Source organism: Eulemur rufifrons, chromosome 28 (genome assembly GCF_041146395.1).
Source record: "Eulemur rufifrons isolate Redbay chromosome 28, OSU_ERuf_1, whole genome shotgun sequence".
In the NCBI taxonomy this organism is placed as follows: Eukaryota; Metazoa; Chordata; class Mammalia; order Primates; family Lemuridae; genus Eulemur; species Eulemur rufifrons.
Window position 1 is genome coordinate 10,018,085 of NC_091010.1, and position 20,547 is coordinate 10,038,631.

A 20,547-nucleotide genomic window follows, 5' to 3' on the forward strand; every position below is an offset into this window, starting at 1 on the left:
TAGGAAGGAAAAAGGAGCATATAATGGATAGGGAAGAAATCATGAGTAAAAACTTGACTATGACTCCATTTATTTCTCCATCACTTATTTACCCATCCAGTATATATTTATTGTATGCCTACTATGTGTGAGACACAGTGCTGGTAGTGTCTGAAGAACAGGCCTACCAGGCAGACATGGAGGATGCTTCCAGGGAGATCATAAAAGAGATTTGGGGATGGTGATTTTCAGACCACCTCCAGAGCCCTTTGAAAACCACACTAAGCACTTTGAATTCCATCCCCTAGGCATTAGCAAGCCACTGTAGAGCAGGTCCTGGAATAATGTCATTTCCTTCAACATTGTTTCATTATAAAAGCTGATGAGAAACAAAAGCAAGTCATAGCGGGTACCCCTGTCTATATCGAGTTTGCACATTCTTCCCCCTAAGTCTACCTGGGTTTTCTCCAGGTACTCTGGTTCCCCCCTCATCCAGAAGCTGTGCAGTTCAGGTGAATTGACTCGCCTCAGTTGTCCCCATCTGAGTGAGTGTGGGGGTGCATGTGAGTGTGCCCTGCCTCGGGATGGCTTCCTGTCCAGGGTTCATTCCCACCTTGCACCCTGAGCTGCCAGGAGAGGCTCTGGCCACCTGCAACTCTGAAACAGAACAAGCAGTTTGGAAATAAATGAAGCATTCAATACAAATTATCGTCAAATAAAAATTCATCAAGTCTACCATAATCGCACAAATGCACGGCAGTAAACAATACGGTACACTGTATTTGTGATTGTTTTTGAACTTCATGGTAACAGAAGGTGCTCCTGAAAATTTTCTCTTTGCAAGTGTTCATCCCTTGATTTATCCCACCACCACTATGACTGTCTTCACTCACCAATTCAACAAAAATTGGGTAAACAAGCATCTTATTTTGTTTTCCATTAATCTCTCTTAAATGTATGGATAGTTCCCATTTATTTCAATGTTTAACATTAGATGTGTTTTGACTATTTAGAAGTTTGGTAATGTTTTGGTGACCACAAATAGGCTGTAGGGAGTGGGCACAGTGGCAGAGTCCTATAGTCCCAGCTACTCAGGAGGCTGAGGCAGAAGGATCAAGGCCAGGAATTTGAGGCTGTGATTGGGCCTCTGAAGAGCCACTGATGTCAGTTCCAGAAACAGCAAGACCCTGTCTCTTAGGAGAAAAAAAAACCTAAAAGAAGAAAGAAAGAAATATGCCTTAGGAACTTAACTCTTGTTTGTATCAATTAGCCTATGATAAAATTGATTTTGTTATACATCATTTTGCTCAAAGTTGCAGTATCCATGAACCTATTGATGTCATTAAGTGAGAACTTATATATCTCTTTTTTCTCTGTTGACTATAGAATCTGTACTTAAATTTCTACTGTTAAAGAGTTCTTTTCTCTAAATTACAGACATAGGTGGATACATTTCTGAAGAAACCACCCTATTTCCATCTAAAAATTTAATGTTCCACTCTTTAAATTCATTTCCAAAGAGGATTTCAGGAAAATGAATGTTGCCAAAAGGAACCTATAATTCCCTAAGGGAGCAATATTAATTAGAGAAATATGGGCCTCTGAATTCATCCAATTTGCATTTCATTTTATGGTTTATTTTTTGCAAACAGTTTACTAAATGATTGCAGTTGCAGATGGTTAAATTATTACCATCAGATGGCTGCCATGGCTGATATTACAGAAAAGGATAGAATTTGCTTTTTTATAAATAATAGAAAGTCAGTGTTTAGCTTTAAGAAAACAGGTGACTTTCTGCTAAGGCTGGCCCTTGATGGCAATGATCCCAATAGAAGGCAGCAAGGAATCTGTTGGAATGTCCAAATGGGCCAGGAGAGCCTGCTAAGTCAAATTTCTCCTTTGTATCTAGACAAAAGCTATCCCAGCTGTCATGACTTCTTAACATGCCTGGCTGGTATAGGTTTTGGAGCTAGGTGGGTATTATAAGAAGTTACTAGCTTTCTGATCCAGCCAGCATTGGCTATTGTAGCCAACATTCTAGCCTGCCCAAGACTGTCCTGGTGCCAGCCAGTGCCAGCATTCAGCACAACATTTTTGCGAGAGCAAAGATAAAGGGGTTCCAGGCATGTAGGTCATCCTCTATGCTTCAGTAAAAACTAGGCATCAGTAGAACCTTTTTAAATCTGGAATGTGTTAGGCTGTGGATTACTGTTTTATTTTTGTAGTTAAGAGTAAGTGAAAGATGTATGTGAATGCTGTCTACTAACACTATTATGGTTAAAGCACCATTTCAAAAACGATTTCATATATTAATAGAAAAAGTCATTTCTAATGATCTGCACTTATATGGAAAGAATTTAGAATTGCAAAATAAAGTTATTGTGATAAGCAACTAAAGTAGGGCTTCATTCTAAATTTATATCAATGCAATTCACCTAGATACAGACAGACAGACTGTGCTAAGTAAGTACAGGGTTTTTTTTTCCCAATATTTATTAAACATTCAGCATATTCTTATTAGGCCTTTTCTCTGTTCTAGATTCTTTTCTGGGCTTAGGGGTAATAGTGGAAAAAAACATAAAAGCCTCTGTAATCATGAAGGTGCTAAGATTAGAGAATTATAGATATCTGCAAAGGAATTGAGCAGAAGGAGCTAACTTGCTGGAGTGTGATTACTGACGTGGTTGGTAGGGAAGAAATGGAAGTCTTCATGGAGAAAGCAATGCTTAAGCTAAGATCTGCAGCATATATAGTACTGCAAGTTATATAGGGGGTATCATCATCAGGCCTTGGCAATAAATTTCTTGACTAAATATATGATGTGGAGGGAAATAAGTAACTTCCAAGTTTCTATCTTGGGTACCTGGCTGCATAGTGTTCCTTTTCCTTGGGGATAGCAGGTCAGTCAGTGCAGGAAGACACTGACTTTAGCTTTAAAATTTAAAGACTAATTGACACAAATGGCACAGAGAACAGTTATGTAGGTGGGCACCAGCTACCTACAAAAATAGGTTCAAGGGTTTCCCTGAGTAATGAAAGATGGTGACATCTCAGGCTTATATTCCTGAGAATAAATTACATAGAACTTGTCATCTTCTCTGTCTAGGAGAGGTGATGGGGCTCCTTTGCAGGCATAAACAAAATCACTTCTTAAACTGCATTGACAGAAGAATAGTACTCAGAATAATGAAATTAATGTGTTCTAGTCCGCATTCTTAGACCCTTGCTACTCAAAGAGTTGCTGACTAACTAGCAGCCTTGGCATGGCAGAGAAGCTGGTTAGCAATAAAAAAATCTAGGGCTTCCCCCTACCTGCTGAATCTGAATCTGAACCTTACAAGGCGACTGGAATGCACATTAAAGTTACAAAGCACTGCTCAAGGCCACTCTTGCAATGCAACTTTTGCTTTTGAGCTTGACACTTAAGAAAATCTGAATCATCTGACAAAAATGTGAGAAAAGTAGCATCAGAAGGGTGAGGAAATGACATATCACAAGGAAGAGGAGATGTTCAGCCAAGAAACAGGCTAATGTACAAAGAATACGACTTGTCTCTTCAGATTCATCAAAGTCAGTCATGTGAATGCAAGTGTCGAAAAGCAGACCAGTGAGTAAAACAAAATACAAAAGAAAACAATGAAAAACAATAAATGTGTTTTAGCTAAACATAAAACAATCTCTAAAAGAAAATATATCTAATAATTTAGGGGAGAAGATGGTGGTGATATTTGTAAATTTTCTAACAATGGAGAGGAACAGAAGAGGAAGGAAGGAAGAAATCGATTAGTATTTATTTTTCAACTAATTTGAACCAAGTACTTACTATGTTTTGCAGGTTTCTTATTTTACTGGATGCCTGGCATTAAAATCATTACAGAAGATAAAAAGTAAAGAAAACATAGTGCCAACATCAAAAGATGAAACAGTAAAAACCCAGACTACTTTCCCTCCCCTTAATGGTTTGATTCCAGGGCAAATAGAATGGCCAGAGTGAGCTTTGTTTTTCCATTTTACTGCTGATACCTGGTGTTTTGTCTTGAGCCCCCATTCCCTCCTCCCAATGCTAACCATAACATTTTTCACCCAATTTTTATCTTTATTTCCTACATGTGGATGCACAGGTTTTCTTCCATTTTATTGGCTGGCAATTTTGAAATCTTTAAGTGGTGAGGGGATTTGAGCATGGTTTATGTCGGCCATTACGCCTTGCCTGAGTCAGATGCTGTGCAAGGTGTGGGGACATCGGCAAGGTCAGGCTTCAGAGCTTTTATTAGCCTCGGGTCTCATTCGGTTTCAAGCCACACACTGATAGTGCGTTTCTTCTTGCCTTCCGTTTGAAAGAAGATGCTTTCCATATTTCAAGCCTCAGAAGTACACTGCATGAAATAGCACAGAGGAATGAATCATTGCTTGCTGTTTTATCACCAAGACTCATTACATAAATAATACGGGGTTTTGTAGTAAATATGCACAATGGTGTTTACAGTGAGTTGGCCAGTAAACACGCAGAGCTTCCGTGTTACAAATTGTCTTAGATGTCATTAAAGAAGTAATGACCTTGTAAAAATCAAATGCAAAAAAGAATAAGTACCGATTTTTTTTTTTTCCTGCTCCTAACTCATGCTTTCATGCTTCTGATTCTGGAACTGGATATACAAATTTTTCTACAGCCTGGTTGGTCTAATGCAATGCATAAGAGATACTTTTGGTAAATACATAGTGAAGGGACTTCTCAACTCTGGGGAGCCAAGCTTTGTTATAAGTTGCATTATTATATATATGTATATATTTTTTTTCTCAGTAGTTGCTTCATTACCTAATCACCTGAGAGGATCAAAGTTCTATCTTTTGAAGATTAATGAGAAAGGAAGAAAGAAAGCAACTTATACTTAACATTATCGACGGTGTGCCAGGTACCTTAGCATATATTCTTTAATCCCCACAGTGACATTAACATGAAGCATTATTATTACATTTTAGAGTTGAATGCACTGAGCCCAGGTGATGTGAACTGTTTATTCACTCTGTATTTGGCCTGTTGTACACATGTGTTGGAGTTTTAATCTTCTCCACAATGCTGAAGAAGAGACCATTATCTCCATTTTGTAGACAAAAAATGTGGTCGATATCAGTGGTTTAAAATGTCCATTTTTTACCTATTTGGGTCTCCGTTACATATATAGAAAGGTTTTTCCACTTGAAATTATTAACACTTTGGACCAAATAACTCTTTTTTGTGGGGGGCTGTCCTGTTCATTCTAGGATGTTGTTTAGCAGCATCCTGGCCTTTTCCTGGTTCTAGATGCCCATAGTATACTCCCTTCACCCCCAACAATTACGACAACAGAAAAACTCCAGACGTTGCCACATATCTCCTAAGAGGCAAGATTGTCACCAGCTAAGAGAAGTAAAGCAAAAGCGTGACCAGGGCAAGTAAGTGACAATCCTGGATTACAGTGGACATCCAGAAGACAACACATCTCTTGATCACTTAAATAATTGCTAATAAATAGTAAGTGTAGCTAACATTTATTTAGTGCATGCATATGAAGTAAATGCTATAATTCTTTTTCACACATAGGGAAAGTGAGGCACAGTATGGTTAAATCATCTCCCTAAGGTTGAAGGCTTATAAATGGTAAAGTGATTATTTAAAGTCAGGCAGCATGGGGTCAGTGCATTCTTTATACACTCTACATCCTCTGATGGCAGATACTCTTGGTGATCTACCCAATTTCAACCCCTCTGCCTTGTAGGAAGAGCCGTACTTCCATGAGAGAGCCTTCTGATGTCAGAGACTTGATTTCCCTTTCTGCACAGCTACTCCATAAACCACTAAATCCATCATTACTAGTGGTTTGGGTTGCAGTGATGGTGTGGCTGCTGCTCGTGGACACTCTAGCAAAGTATTCCTCTTGCATGAAAGAGAGATATGCTAAGTGAGCCTTCTCCTTTCCTTGCCATTTAGACTCTGAGATATGGCATCTGTCATAAGTGTGACAGCAAAGTCAAGGTGTGAAATCCAGGGCTTTGAAGACTTGGAGTAGAAGGATAGTACCACTGAGAACCTACCTGATCCTGGGAATACCTACCTCCAAACATCTATTGATTAAGTCACTTTTACTTGGGAATTATTTAATTTGCAGTTGATGCCGCCTTAACTTATATGCTCCCAAGAAGCAAATACTTTAGATGTCTTTTATTTTATCCTTTTTAGGGAACTCAGATGCAGACTATTGATTTAATCATGCTCCTTCATTCATGACTCTTAGTCTTCTCTTGTTATAGCTATGTCTTTATTCTTTTTAATCTCTATTTTCTACCAGCAATAAATCTGAACATTTTGATATGTATATTTTTATTAGTATGCATTTATGTCAAATGGCATTTTGTTTGCATGTATTGATAATTTATATAATAAAAATTAATAAAAATAGGATAAGTAATTACAGAGCATTTAATATTTTCCAGAAATTTACCAAAATGCTTTCATACATTGACTCATTTAATTCTCACAGCAACCCTATAACAGAGGCACATCATTATCCAAACTTTATGAATGAGGAAACTGAGTCATGGAGAGGAATATAAATGACACTGGGCTACAGATATCATTATTGTTCTGCTTATTAAATTTTTCTCTCAGCACTTTGACTTTTAGGTCTAACCACACAGGTCCTGTGCACAAACTCGATTGCTTATGGCATGATATTCTATTGGGTGCATCTTCCACTCAGCTCCCTAGATGGCCTCCAAATTTCTGCCTCTGAAAACAAGGGTACATGGAACATCCTTATTCAGGTTTACTTATAAATTCTTATATATAGGATATATAGAAAGTTATATATCCAAAAGCAGAACTTCAGGTTTACAGTGAATGTACGCCATACTTTGAGTAAAGTATATAACCTGATTATATTGTGAATGATTGCACTAGGCGTCATGACCCCCAAACATGCACAAGGGTTCTTATGCCTCTATATCCCTGCCAACATTTGGCAGTATCCAGCACTGTGACTTTTGCCAAACTATTCAGAGTAAAATCATATATCAATATGTTTACATGTTCATTTTTCTAGTTACTAACAAGTTCAAGCATATTCCTATAATTTTTAATGGGATCTATCCTTAAGATTTCAGTATTTAAAAATGTAACCCATTTTCATTCCAGGTGCATCATTTTCATTCTAAACAATTACCAAGTGGAAAAATTTGTTCATATGTTAAATATCAATAGTTTATTTGTGAAAAAAATCAATAGATGAGACAGATTTGCTAGTAAAAAAATTTTCAGAATAAAGATAACTTTCCTTTTTTGACTTGGGAAATTAAAATAGAAAATACTGAAAAGTAACAGGTATTTCATGGATGGAGAGATGCATTAATCTTCTTCTGGTCATTGTTGTGGTTAAGATTCTTTTGTCATTTGAGTTTCACTTGTTTGTATGGGAAGGCCCATGCTCTAAAATTGTTCATTCTAGCATAATTATAACCCCAAAACACAAGTAAAAATAAATGAACCCTAAGCTGGGATGACTAATCCAGCTGAGTCATTGAGATTGGGAGGGTATTCTTGAGAGGATGATGCTTTAGTCACTTCATAAGAAAGTTTCCTTTACATCCCTATCCTTGCCTAGGAATACACACACACACACACACACACACGCACACACACACACACACACACCATTTCATCATTGCCACTGACACCTGAGAAAATTACAGAGGCAAAAACAGCCAGATCTTTGCAAGGAACTCTAAACATCTTAGTGCTGCTGGGGTACAGAGTGTGAGACGAGTGGGTTGACAGGAGAGAGAAGTGGGCTAAGCCTTGCGTGTTGTGTAAGGGAGTGTGGATTTTATCATAGAGCTGATGGGGATCTAGTGAAAAGATTTAAAAGGGAAGAGATTTGGTCAGAATTGCAGCTCAGTGGATGATGAATTTGGACATTTGAACAGGACAGGATTAAAGAAAGTGACAGTAGTAATTCAGATGACCAACACTGAAGTCTTAGAGCAGTAGCAAAAGGCATAGAGTGGAAAGAGTGGAAAGACTGATTGTGGAAATAACTTCAGCAGACTACGGTGCTGGCAAATGAGGAGTCTGAGTAGACAGAGAGGGAAAGCGAGGAGACCAAAATGAGCTCCAGCTTCCTAGAAAACACAAATGGAAGTGGGATGAAAAGACATGAAGAGTCTGGTTTCTCTGTTTCCTTAGGCAAGAAGCCCTGATGCCACAATAACAAAAGCCAAAGCTTGGAACTGCTGAGCAAGTCCCGAAACTGTTGTCTGTGCTTTACAGAGAGTAACTCATTTCATCCCTACAAGCACTCTGTCTACATTTTGCAGATGAAAATACCAAAGCTCAGAGTGTATGGAACCTGCTGGAAACCACACAGCAGGGACGTGAGTCTAACATGGGCAGACTCTGGGTTCCAGAGTATGTGCTCTTACTGCCTGCACTTCTCCACTTAGAGCTCCAGCTTGGCAGGCCTGGCTAAGTGTTAAGCCAGCCCCAACTCCACACATGCCCTAGGCAAGCCTCTGGCACCATTCTCCACCTCTCCTGCTAGCTGCTTATTCCACCACAGAGAGGGCAGCAGTGTCCAACCTCTGCTGGGGCTGAGGCTGCTGGAATGGAGAGGACAGAGAAAGCAAAAGCTCTATCAGCTTCCGGGCTGTGGTCCAAACACCAGTCCTTTCCCGCTGTATCACCACGTCCCTGTTGACAGCTTCTGAAGCAACTACCAATGCTGAAACCAGGTCTGTGACAGATGTTTCTGTGCATGCTCCCAGTGCAATGAGTTGGTGTCCATTTGCTAACGCTGTACTTTCTCCAGATGATAGCTGAAACATCTAAAGTCTTCTCTTTTTTCTCTGAAGAATATAAAATGAAATCCAGGGTTCATTCCCTGGTGAAATCTCTTCTCACATACTAGCTCAGGTGGTAGAGAGATGCAAGCCACAGAAGCTGTTACCAGCAACCGTGGAATATTGTCTATTTTATTATATGCTTATTGTTTGGTCTATTTTCTATGTTGTTGCTATGATAGTAAATATTCTTTCATTTTCTCGAGTATAAAAAAGTCAAGAGTTTCACACATATATATGTATTTCAGTATGTCAATGATAGATTAACCATGTTCAACGAAGAGGATTTGCACAGTAAGGAAAAGCACATTGTTGGGGTGTGGGGTGGGTACAGGAGCGCATAGGAAGAATGCTGATGAAAACTAATGTGTAGAGGTTGCATAGTGGGAAAAGAATCAGCTCAGCAGGCTACTTAAAAGTTACTAGAAAGTCCTTAGTGACCACAGAGTGCAGAGTTTCAAGAATAAAAGAGTGATTGAATATGTGTGTTGAAGAATGGAGGATCAATAAGAGTAGGACCAAAACTAAAAAAGTCCATTGAATCTGCAAATATTAGGATGACTGGTTTCCTTAATGATAGCAGTTGTCTGATTATTGCTGTAGGTTGGGGAATAAAAGGGAGATGAGAAGCGACACAATGTTTGATTAAATTAGGGGGAAAATTTTGAGATTATTAAAATAAGTTAACATCAATAGAAAATTCGATTGCCTACCTAGAATATCTGAAAACATTTAAGAAATCCTAGTAAAACTATCAGAGTTGAGTAAATTGGTGGAATATACATTCTGTGCATATATATCAAGAGCTTTTCTATTCACTAGGATAGTTAGTTGTGTAATATAGTGGAAAATTAGCCCTAATCAGGATAGTAACATAAATATGAATCACTCAATATTTACCACAATAAGAAACTAATGAAAGCATATTAAAAATATGTAATACGAGACTTCTGTTTTCAAAAAGATGTTATAGACATACATTTCCATGTTCTTACTGATAAATACAATTAAAATCCTGGATACTATATGTCTTTTTGTTTTTGACACAGAGTCTTACTCTGTTGCCCAGGCTAGAGTGCTGTGGTGTCAGCCTAGCTCACAGCAACCTCAAACGCCTGTGCTCAAGCAATCCTCTTGCCTCAGCCTCCTGAGTAGCTGGGACTACAGGCATACGCCACCATGCCTGGATAGTTTTTTTTTGTTGTTGTTGTTGTTGTTGTCTGGCTAATTTCTTTCTATTTTCTGGTTGAGATGAGGTCTTGCTCTTGCTGAGGCCAGTCTTGAACTCCTGGCCCCAAGCGATCCTCCCTCCTTGGCCTCCCAGAAGAAACCCTGGACATTATATGTAAAACAAACAGAAGAAGAGTCAGAAAATTCAAGAGGAGAAGACAGACCAGCTAAAGACTTTGGGACCTGAGAAATGACATGGTGGTGAATTCCCTGTGCTTTCATTTTTGCCTTACATATTTCATATTTGGAGCTGAAAAAGACAGTAACCCAGAAATGCCAATGCACAGGGGGGAAAATGACAAAGAAATGAAAGTGGCAGCCTAGTCATATTTAGACAACAATTGCTCTGTTCAGTCAAAACCCACAAAGCCTGTGGCCTTTCCACAACCACGCCAGCAAAGGCCAAGTGGGGCGCCTTCCAGCATAGTGAAGCTCTAGTGAGGCACCCCAAGGACCTCACTAGGGTGGTGTAAAAAAGAAAAGGACCAAATAGAAATCTGGGGATTTCATCTCTATCAGCTGGTAATAACCACTCCTCCCACAGTGTCCATGGACACTACATATAGACTACAGATAAACTTGTACCATACCTGGAGGTAGCAAGGTGCCCCTCTCTCTCGTCTGCAAACTAGAGTGGTGTCAGACAAGGCAGAGTCAGAAATTTCACCATCACACTGTGATAACAAGGCTATCCTCACTCTAGTCTCCACTAAGACCACATACTGAACTGGAACTCCTGAGCCCCCACCCCTCAAGGGTCAATAAAGTCTGAGTGGAGACCCTTGACTTTATTTATTTTATTTTATTTTTTCAGAGACAGTGTCTAATTATGTTGCCTAGGCTGGAGTGTATCTTTGGCTCAAATGTTGCTCCTGCCTCAGCCTCCCAACTAGCTGGAACTACAGTTGTGTGCCACCATGCCTGGCTAATGGACTTTAGACTTTTGTCTTTACCTAGCAGTAATGATTTGGCAAGCTTTCTTCCTCCCTCGCAATGGTACCAGAAAAAAACTAGCTAAAAAAAAAGATTTCAATAAGATTCAGAGTCTTATAACTTAATACAAAAAGATCCAGGTTTCACTGGAAATTATTTATCATGCCCAGAACCAGGAAGATCTCAAACTGAATAAAAAAGACAGTCAACAGATGCCAACAGCAAGATTCTAGAGATGTTGAAACTATATTACAAAGACTTTAAAGCAGCCATGATAAAAATGGTTCAATAAGAAGTACAGGCATGCTTGAAACACATGAAATAAATAGAATGTCCCAGCAAAAATTTAAAGTCTCAGTAAAGAAACAAAAGGGATGAAGAAACAAATAGAAATTTCCTATATGGAAAATATAGTAACCAAAATAAAAACTCAGTAAATGAGTTCAACAGCAGAATGGAGGGGAGAGGGGAAAGGATCAGTGAACTGGAAGATAGAACAGTAAAAATTAACAAATCTGAATACCATGAGAAAGCAGACTGAAAAACAAACAAGTAAGAGAGGCTCAGAGACCTGTGAGATTATAACAAAATATCTCCAATTCATATGTTAACACTGGAAGGGGAGGGTAAGCTGGGAGAAATAATGGCAGAAAACTTTCTAAATTAGGCAAGATATGAGGTCTGTCCAGAAAGTATCCGGCCATGTAACATGAACACATTATATTAACAATGACTGGTTACTTTCTGGACAGACGTTGTACATAACATGCAGATTCAAGAAGCTGAGAAAACTACAAGCAGGATAATCCCAAAGAAATATATACCTGACAACTATAACTAACCTTCTAAAAATTAAATAAAATAAGAGAAGTCTTAATAATAGCCAGGGAAAATGGCACCTGATCTATAGAGGAAAAATAATTCAAATAACAGCAGATTTCTCTTTAGAAACCATGGGGCCCAGAGGAAGTGGAACAATATTTTTTAAGTAGTGAAGGAATAAAGTAAACAAAATAAAAAAAAATCAACCCAGGTACTTATATCCAGCAAAGATACCCTTCAAGAATGAAAGAAATCAAGACATTTTTAGCTAAAACAAAAATAAGAGAATTTGTTGCCAGCACACCTACCCTACCTAAGAATAGCTAAAAGAGATTTTCTCTACAGAAAAGAAAATGATAAAAGAAGGAGCCTTGGAACACCAGGAAAGAGGAAAGAACATGATCAGCAAAAATATGGGCAAATAAAATAGATTTTCTTTTTTTTTTTTAGTTTCTAAATTATGTATGACAGGTAAAGAAAAACATACTCTCTGATACAGTTCTAAATATATGTAAAGAAGTTTTGTAAGGCAGTGATATTATAAAAAAACAGGGGTAAAGCCCACTTTAGCCCATTAGATATAAAGGGGAGTAAGTTTTCTTTACTTAATTCCAACTGATAAAATGATGATGTCAATAGATTGTGATATGTTATACATAAAAAGTATAACATTCTAGAGAAACCAGAAAGAAAGCTATACAAAGACACATTCAAAAACAACAGTTAAGGAGTCAGGAAAAAGAAAACAAGGAAACGAAAGACTAAAAGAACAAACAAAATCAAAAATAAAATGGCAGACTTAAATGTTAATATATCAGTAGTTATATTAAATATAAAGGGTCTATGTAAATCAATTACAAGACAAAGATTGCCAGAATTGGATAAAATTTACCCAGATACAAGCTGCCTACAAGAAACTCAGAAAAAAAGCAATATAGGTAGATTCAAGGTACAACAACAGAAAAATGTATATCATGCAAACATTAATCAAAGGAAATTAATAAAGAAGTATCCGATACAACTTAAAGAGTAAAAATGTATTTTAATGTAGGTTGTCTTTTGTCCATCTTTCTATAAATTAAAGCTGAGGATTACTTTGTTCCCTCTACTCTTTATGTATGACATTCACTCCTGAAATGATAATACTTTCTAGAGTCCTTAGCTAAGTTTAAATAAACTCTGAAAAATCAAAAAAATAAAAATAAAATAAAGTGTTCATTGTGTTCTTTGAACACAAAGGAATTAAACTAAAATTAAATTAAAAAGATAATAAAAAATTTTCAAACACCTGAAAACAACATAGTTTTAAATAATGTATGGGTCAAGGAGGAAGTCTTGAGAAAACTTTTTAAACACTGAGAGAAATGAAAATAGACAAGATCTGTGGGGCACAGCTAAAGCAATGATAAGAGTGAAATTTATAGCATGAAATCGATATAATTAGAAATGGGAGAAAGTCTTAAATTAATAATCTAAGCTTGTAAACCCAGACCCTAAAAAAAAAAAAGAATAGAAAACAAACCTAAAGCAGGTAGAATGTAGGAAATAGTAAATATAAGATAGAAAGAAATGAAACTGAAAATAGGAAAACAATAAAGAAAATCAACAAAACAAAGATTTCTTTTTAAAGATCAATAAAGTCCACAATCTTTTAGAATGATGAGCAAAGAAAAAAAAGGTGACACAAATTACCAGTATTAGGAAAGAATGAGGATATCAATACAGTACTTGGCAATTTAAAAAAGATAATAAGGAGATACTCAAATAACTCTGTACACATAACTTTGAAAATTTAAACAATGTGCACCAAATCTTCAAAAGAACTACAAACAACAACTCACGCAATGTGAAATTCATAATTAGAATAGTCCTATTGTTATTATGGAAATGAAATCAGTAATTTTAAAATTATCAAGGAAAAAATACTTCAGGACCAGATAGTTTCATGGGAGAATTATACCAAACATTTTAATAGCACCAATACTATACAATCTCTTTCAAAAAATAGAAGAGGGCACTTTCTAACTTATTTCATGAAGTTAGTATTGCCCTATGCAAAAAAATAGACCATGTCAGTACGAAAAAAAAAAAAAAGAAAAGAAAAGAAAAGAAATCAATATCTCTCATGAATATAGAGGGAAAAATATTTAACAAAACATGAGCAAGTAGAATTTAGCAATGTACAAAAAGTATTATACACGATGACCAAATGGAGTCTATTCCAGGCATGCAAGGCTGGGGCAATCTCCAAAAACTAATATCATTCAGCATATTAACTGGCTAAAAAACTAAAATCACACAGTCATATCTGTTTGGCAAAATTAAACACTCATTCATGACAAAAACTCTCAGAAATATAGGAACAGAGGGAAATTTTGTCAAACTTATAAAGAGCATGCACAAACAGCTTACAGCTAAAATTCTAGTTAATGGTGAAAGAGTGAATACTTTTCACCTAAGATTGGGAACAAGGCAAGGATGTCTGCTCTCCAAAGAAGCTTTATCAGCACGGTGCTGGTTGTCTCAGCCCATGTAGCAAGGCAAGAAGATTAAATAACTGTATATAGTTTGGAAAGGAAAAAATAAATTTCCCTACTTGCAAATAACATAATTATCTACATAGAAAACCACAAATACTCTGCAATAAATAAATAGAACAAAAGCCAAATAAAAATATTTTTAGAACTAATAGGTGAGTTTAGCAGAAATGCAGGGAAAAAAAAAAGATGTTTAGGTTGGCAGTTTCTTTTAAAGAACTAAACCTCGAACTACAATGTGACCCAGAAATTGCACTCCTGGGCATTTATCACAAAGAAATGAAGACTTAACTTCACACAAAAATCTATACATGAAGATTTATAGCAGCTTTATATGTAGTAGCCAAACACTGGAAACAACCCAGATGTCCTTCTGCAGGTGAATGGTTAAACAAACTGTAGTAAATCCTTATCATGAAACATTACTTAACAATAAAAAATAATGAACTACTGAAGCACACAGCAGCCTGGATGAGTCTCTAGGAATGATTCTGATTGAAAAAAAGGCAATCCTGAAAGGTTAATGGTGTATGATTCCCTTTTTATAATGTTCTTGAAATGAGAAACTTATAGAAATTTAGAACAGATTAGGGGTTTCCAAAGGAGGAATGGGAGTGAAAGGGAAGTACGTGTGCAACATTATAAAAGTACAAAATAAGAGATCCTTGGGATAATTGAGCTGGTGGAAATATCCTGCATCTTCACAGTATCAATGTCAACATCCTGCTTGTGATATTGTATATAAACCAGTGAATGAAGATGTTTTGTCTCGAAAGGTGTTGCCATTTGGAGAAACTGGTCAAGTATACACAGGATTGCTTTCTACTATTTTTCCCAACTGCATCTGAATCCATGATTATTTCAAATTAATAAAAATCTTAATTAAAATGTAAAAATAAAAATATACATGTACATGAATGCATCTATCATCTATTTATCTGTCAATCTACCTAATCTTTTTCCTTGATATAATGTCTCATTGTTAAAAAATGTCAGTTTTCACCTGCATTTTTATTAAAAGAAAGTTTGAACAAAATACCACTAAAATATTTGCATTAAAAAGTTGTTTTAATTGAGAAAAAAATCACTTAAATGTTAAGCAAAGGCTTTAAATGTGATAGAAAATTTAAGAACATATTGAACAAGTAGTACTAGTGGAAGAGAATCAAAATATATTTTTAAATTATGAAAATGGAATAAGCATGGTAATAGATCAGGAAGAGAAAAATTAATCAAATAGAAAATATTTTTAGAAGTTGATTTATGTATAAATGTGTTTAGATATAAATATACAGATAGATATAAATTAGTATTTAATAAAAGATGCACTCAATATAGGAATAGAGCAATTTGATAAGATTAAGAAAAATAAAAGATAGATTCCCTAATATTTACCATAAATATGTCAACATAAAAGAACCCAAACTGTGTAATATAACATCAAGTGGTTTATTCTGAGCCAAATATGTGCAATCACAGTCCAAAGAGCCATGTCCAAGAAGACTTGAGCAAGTGGCCTTGCTGTGGTTGGGTTACAGTTTGGTTGTGCACATTTTAGGGAGATAGGAATTATACGTAAAGTCATAAATCATGGAGGTAATACATTCATCTGACCTGAAAAGGCAGGACACCTCAAAGTGGGAGATTACAGGTTATAGGTGGGCTTAAAGTTTCTTATCAATCATTGGTTAAAGAAATGAAGATTTGTTTAAAGACTTGAAACATTTTAAGTTAAGGAAATCTGTTATTTAGAGACAAACCACTGGACTTATACAGGACACAAACCCAGACTCAAGTGATCTGTTAAGTAAATTGATCTGCAGGTGTGGTCAAAGGTTACTTTGTCTTACATGGCTTTAGGCCTGCTAATAATTTTGTATTTTATTATTACAAAGAATAACTCCAAAAGGAACTGGGCATGTCTGACCTCCCTTCTCCTTATGGCCATCAACTCAGCTTTAAGGTCATTTTTGGGGGAGGGACATCCTTGGCCAGGAAAAGGTCCATTCAGTTGGCTGGGGAGGCTTAAGATTTTATGTTAGTTCACACACAGAAGTGAACTCCAGATAAATTAATGTAAAAATAGAGTGGCAAAAGAATTAGAAACATAAATAGGAAGCTCCATTTTATAATTTTGCTGCAGGAAGGCCATCTTATTTACTTTTATTTATTTAATTTTAAATAGATAATAAATTAACCTTAGTCATGATTTTAAAAGCATAAAAGGATATATGGTGAAAAGTTTCTTTTCCTCTTGTACCCAACCCAGTTCTGCTCCACATAAGCAAGTAGGGTTGCTTGTTTCATGTAAAACCTTCCAAATACATTACATCCAAACATAAGTAAAAATGTGCACTTGTATTCCTCATTTTTATGTAAATAGAAGCATACTACTCACACTGTTTAGAACTTTTTTTTCCACTTAACAATTTGTCTTTGGAATGACAATAGCTAACACTTACATAGCACTAACATGTGTAACAGGTCCTATTCTTAACATTTTTCAAGTATTTATTCATGTAATCATTATAATAATCCTACGAGGGAGACAATATTGTCATCTTCATTTTTCAGATAAGAAAAATATACGCAGCGGGTTTATGTTCCTCTTGTTCAATGTTCATGTTTAAAATCCAAGCTTTGCGATTTTTTGATAGAGGCCAATCTCACTGGGGTTAGGTGATATCTCATTGTGGTTTTGATTTGCATTTCTCTAATGATTAGAGATGTTGAGCTTTGTTCTATATGTTTGCTGGCCATTATTCTGTCTTCTTTTGAAAAGTTTCTGTTCATTTCCTTTGCCCATTTATTGATGGGGTTGTTTCATTTTTTCTTGTTGATTTTTTTAAGTTCTAGATTCTTGTTATCAAGTCTTTATCGGACGTGTAGAGAGCAAATATTTTCTCTCATTCTGTAGGCTGTCTATTCACTCTAATGATAGTTTCCTTGGCTGTGCAAAAGCTTTTTAATTTGATCAGGTCCCATTTATTTATTTTTATTGTTGCTGCGATTGCTTTGGGGGTTGTCATCAAAAAATGCTGGCGAGGGTGTGGAGAGACTGGAGCACTCTTACACTGCTGGTGGGGCTGCAAATTAGTGCAACCTCTGTGGAAAAGAATTTAGAAGACCTCAAACAACTAAAAATAGAAATGCCATTCGATCCAGCAATAGCACTCATCTACCCAAAAGAGCAAAAGACATTTTATAATAAAGACATCTGCACCCGAATGTTTACGGCAGCACAATTCACTATTGCAAGGATGTGGAAACAACCCAAGAGCCCTTCAATTCATGAGTGGATCAATAAAATATTGTATATGTATACAATAGAATACTACTCAATTATAAGAAACGACGGTGATCTAGCACCTCTTATATTTTCCTGGATAGAGCTTGAGCCCATCTTCCCAAGCGAGGTATCACAAGAATGGAAGAAAAGGCTCCACATGTACTTGCCATCAAATTGGCACTAACTGATCAACACTATGGTGCTCACACAGTGGTAATATTCTCCAGGGATGAGGGGGTGGGGGAAGGGTAAACTCACAACTAATAGACTCAGTGAGCGTTGTAGAGGGGAAAGGCATGCCTCTAATCCTCGCTTGGGTGATGTATAGTCATAAAATGTAACCAAAAGGTTTGTACCCCCATAATATACTGAAATAAAAATAAATAAAAAAATAAAATCCAAGCTTTAAAAATATGATACTTTAATGTATTGATACCATTCCATATTAGTGTATAAAGAGCTTTCTCCTTTTCTATGGCTACAAAGTACTGTGTTGTATAGATGTACTATAACTTATGAAATTGGTTCCCTATTGATGTTATTTCTATCTTTGGCTATTTTAAAAAATGCTGCTATGAATATACTTGTAGTACTTCTGTTTGCACTTGTATGAAATGCAGAAAAATTTGCCAGAAGTGAAATTTCTGGGTACAAGAGCATGAGCTTTTGCAATTTAGGTAGATATTTGCCAAATAGTTTTTCATTCTGGGTTGTATCAATCAATGATAATCAAAAAAAAAATGGTTGAAAGGATATAAAACAAAATTACTACCACGCTTTCTTTTTCCTTCGGTAATTGGATAATGGGTCATTTTTTTTAAAAAAAAATTGCCTATTATATTTTGTTTTCTATTTCTATATATGTGAAAGATCAATTTGTGTCTTTCCTCTGTGTTTTTTCTTCCCAATCTACCTCCACCCCATTTCCCACTCATTCCCTATATTCGCACTTTTAAAAATCAGGCTTTTATTTTTAAATTATTCTAACTTTAGCTTTTTTTTTTCAGGACAGAAGAAAAAGCACTTTGAAGTCAATGTGCTTTCCTACCTTTGTGAAAACCTATTTTTGTTGAAGAGATTGGTATTTATCAGGAATCCATTAGCCTTTTTAAGAGAAACAAGGAACAAGTGGCCCTTTGATTGCAATGAGAGTAGCCACCTCTGGGGTATTCGCACTGGAGGGGGACACTGGGGTACTCCTTGGCAGCAGCTCCTTGATAAGGCAGGAAGATTCCAGAGACAATAACACAGTGATCAAGGGGAGGAAGACCTGCGGTACGGGGGATAGTGGCCTCCTTACAGGATCCTGTGACACAAATATGTTTCACAAAGGGCCCATCCAGAAGTATTGAAGTGAGCAAAACATACTTCAAAAATTTCCAATGAGAACTGCTAACCACCAGCCAGAGAGAATTCTCTAAATGTTGGTGTTCTTGGACCTTAAGGCATTTTCAGATCTTGAGATAAAGTTAGGTCCCAATAGTGACCAAAAAAAGGTCATTTCCATTTCTTTAGTGGAAGGTGTGTGGGTGTGTGTGTGTGTGTGTGTGTGTGTGTTGCGGGGGTGCTTATAGTCAAACTTAAAATACTTAACATGAAGATATTTCATCCACAAAAGGTGGAAAACTCACTAAAGCGGCTATTACGTCCCTTCCTCTTTTTTGTCAAGTGACTATTGGAGTTTTCTGCAAACAAGACTGTGCATGTATATCTAATGAAGAACTCACTGTTCCTAGTGCCAGTTAATTATTAGTTCTGTGGGAAAAAAAAAAAAGGCATGTTTAGGGAAAGGTTTTATTTGGAAATTACATTTAGAGATTGATAATTTAAATGAATGACACATTAAAAATCCTATTTCCTGATTTTCAAATTGCTCCCTTTTCTCTATGTGATTCAAGTCATGTTTGCACTGAGCACATCAGCTTTGTCCTCTGGGGACAGTGACAGAGTTAAGATCTTTCTTTGCTTTAGGATATTGTTCCTTTATTACCCAAAGAGAGTATTCACCACGCTTGTAAAGATTTTCTTGAAGATGTGGGGTGAAAAATACCATATGTGTAGATATTGAACCATTTCTCTAAACCTCTCAGCAGTTAATGTGATTACAAAACCCCAGGACAGGTTCCAGGAAAATCCATATAAGTTTTGTTTTCATCAACCAATAGATATTTGAGGAAGATGATTCATCTCCTCTTAGTCTAGTGCCTTAGGTTTCTCTTTAAAAAGGCATACCATCTAGTGAAATTGGAATTACTTTTGTCCTATTCTATCTTGGTTCAATTTTATCAGTAACTGCTTTGAGATATCTGGTGAAAATACAACTATATTCGTCTCTCGAAAAATGCTGTGAATGGATTATTTAGTTTTAGTTTGTAACTAAGATGCAATGTCTCTCAAGCACCATAAAAAACAAAGTTGCATTTAGTCAGAGGATATTAATTAAGAAAATATGTATTTTTCTAAAATTTTTCACAAATAAAACATAAGCTGTTCTGTGAGTAAATCGGTACCTTCAAGTAATGGCCAAGTAACTGTCTTTGAAAATCTTTATACAACAACAGTAGGAAAACTAAACTGCTTCCAAGATAGATTCCTGCTCCTTTCCTCTAGCTGCTTGTAGCAGCACCACACAAGTGATAATCAGAGGAAAACTTGGAAAATGCTATTGGTATCCCACCTACAGCTTGCTAGCCTGGCTGGTGCACCCATCTACCGGCTGCTTTAAGTATTTGTTGCTCAAAGATCAGAGTGGTCCCCTTTCCCTGGAGCACTTCCCTCAACCTGTAGGTTCAGACTTACCTAAGAGATATCCCACCTCCAAAGGCTGACTGCTCTGCAAATACAAAGCACCAAATCTCTTGCATCATTAGAGACAACTGATCCAGA